Genomic DNA, 2,722 nt, shown 5'->3' with positions numbered 1-2,722 from the left:
ACACTGGAAACGCGAATCAAATGCGACGCATCCCGTCAAGGTTTAGGCGCCGCACTAGAGCAATTGGATTGTGAAGGGTGGAAAACGGGAGCTTTTGCGTCCCGATTCCTTAATAGCAATGAAGAAAGTTATAGTATAAATGAACTGGAATTACTTGGGGTGGTTTGGGCTATTGAATATTTTAAATACTATCTTTTTGGGAAAATTTTTACTGTATTGACGGATCACAGAGCACTTCTTTCAGTCTTAAAATCTCATCGTTCAAATAAATCTTATAATAGTAGATTAACCCGATGGATCGATCGCCTGTTACCTTTCGATTTTAATATCGAACATATTCCTGGTACTAGAATGGGCTTAGTTGATTATATTTCGCGCCAAACAAATCAAAGAGCAAAAAGCATCACTCAATATGATGAGGAATTTATGGTTGCAACAATTTCCCGTATTTGCGACGCAATTAAATCTTTATTTAGTCACTCAAATAAAATTCCTTTCCATAAGCGGCACATAAACAATAAATACAAATCACAAGTACACAAGACGCGCGTCCACTCTTGCAAACCTGCTAAATGTAGCACGCATAATTCAAATGCCTCAAATAACTCATTCACTACTCGAGCTCAAGCAAATAATTACAATCAAAATTCATTTCTCGCTTTAATTGCCACGCAAATCACTTGCTCAAATCTGACACTACACTCGCATCGCGAATCCAGTCTCAAAATTCTAATTGCCATTTAATAGCTAATTCTAAACAGCAAATACTCCCCATCAAAATGTCAGCAAAAGAGGCATCGCAAAGTAATCCACCCATTTCACCACAAACCCCGAGAGTGACATTCTGCACTCAATCTAACCCCATCTCATCTACAACAGCCGGACCCAGCAACGCCCAAGCATCATCATCACCCGAGGAATACGATATCGAGCTATCCCGGGAGGAGATATTTGAAAATAACCTCAACCAGCTCTTCACTAAATCTTTCCTGGCGGTCCTCACTAGTGAGGACGCGGTGTTGAAAGAGATCCGCGACTGTGTCTTACAGGATGATGAGGCCCGTTGCAAAGAAATGAGCACGTACATCCACTCCTTCTGGAAGGATCTACATGTAAAATCTGGGTGTCTGTGTGTTGATCAACGCGTGGCCATCCCAAATTCTATTAAGGAGGCGGTGCCCGAATCCATCCACATAACGCACTCTGGTAGTTGGGGGATGATCTCTCTCTCCCAATATGCTTGGTGGCCCTATATGCATAGGGAAATTTTAGCAAAAACATCCGATTGCGTCCCATGTACAGATATTGGTAAGAATTTAAAACCTTTCATACCAAAGTCTAAATGGCACCCACACAAAGCTTGTCAAGAACCAAACGAAGAAATACAGATTGATTTTGGGGGTCCGACAATTAATGATAAAGATAAAGATATTTATTTCTTAACATGTATTGACCGTTATTCCAAATATCCGACAGTTAGAATATTCGACAACGCTAATGGGGTAAATGTAGTAAAATTTCTTCGTGTTTATGCATATACTCATGGAATCCCGCGAACAATACGTTTAGACCAAGCAACTTGTCTGGTAGGTAAACAAGTTACAAACTACTGTAACGAAAATAATATCAACATTCTCGACGCTCCGGTCGGTGATCATAGAGCTATTGGATTGGTGGAGCGAATGATCCAAACAATTGAAAGACGTTTATCCTGCATGAAAGCTGAAAATAAAGATACGTTTTCAACATCTAAAGCGATTAAACAAATAGTCTCTGATTTACGACTAACTAAACAGAAAACAACATAGATAACACCTTTTGAAGCTCATTTCGGCCGTCCCGCAAATACTCCTTTAAGGAATATTAGCACACTTCCATTAATTTTAAATCTAATTTATGAAAAAATTGTTAATCACTATTTAGATGCTGAAACGGTTTCTGCAGATGACTTGCTGGACGAAGCTGGGTGGATCAGTGCTAACAGAAACGATATCGCAATTGAACAGAAAATGTGTCAGACCTCTTTAGATGCAGGTCAGCGCTACCGGGAATCGAACAACAAAGAGTCTCGCTTCATTACACACCCGCAAATTACGGATCCTATACCGAGAACGGAACAGTCCCTTAAAGTCAAGCTGGCACGAAAACTCCCAAACAAAAAACGAGCAAAAAGACAGTTGGCAGGTCTGTACGAAGTACTTAAGCCTGGATCTTTTGTTACGAAGTCGTCACCAACTACAACGATCATCAACGAGCCTGGCAGATCCCCAGTAAGGGTTCGGGATAGTGATCTCGCAAAATTTGGGACAAAAGCCGAAAGATCCACCAATTTGTGGGTATGTGCCCAACGACGCCCTGCTCCTTACGAGAAAACAACGGAATTTAAAATCGCAAAACACAGCAATGATCTTAAGAAACAAAAGAGGGGCGAGATAAAAATCAGACACCGTCAACGGGATACTACATCGGTAGTGTCGTCCATAAACTCAAACGTATCGCGTGCGCTGATGGTACGAAAACCGACAAAACCGCAGCTCAAAAGAAGTCATAATGTTATCTCTGATGACTTTCACGAAAATGTGCCAGCTCCAGATAGACCATTGATTTCGATTGTACCGGCTCCACCTGTACCTGCTTCACAAGTCTCACAATCAACACATATACCCCCCGCACAGGACGATCAAACAAAAGGCCGCAAGCGCAACCGACCTCAATTTTATGA

Source organism: Convolutriloba macropyga, chromosome 8 (genome assembly GCF_964194025.1).
Source record: "Convolutriloba macropyga chromosome 8, txConMacr16.3, whole genome shotgun sequence".
In the NCBI taxonomy this organism is placed as follows: Eukaryota; Metazoa; Xenacoelomorpha; order Acoela; family Convolutidae; genus Convolutriloba; species Convolutriloba macropyga.
The sequence above is the reverse complement of the archived record's forward strand: the minus strand, read 5'-3'. Positions refer to the sequence as shown.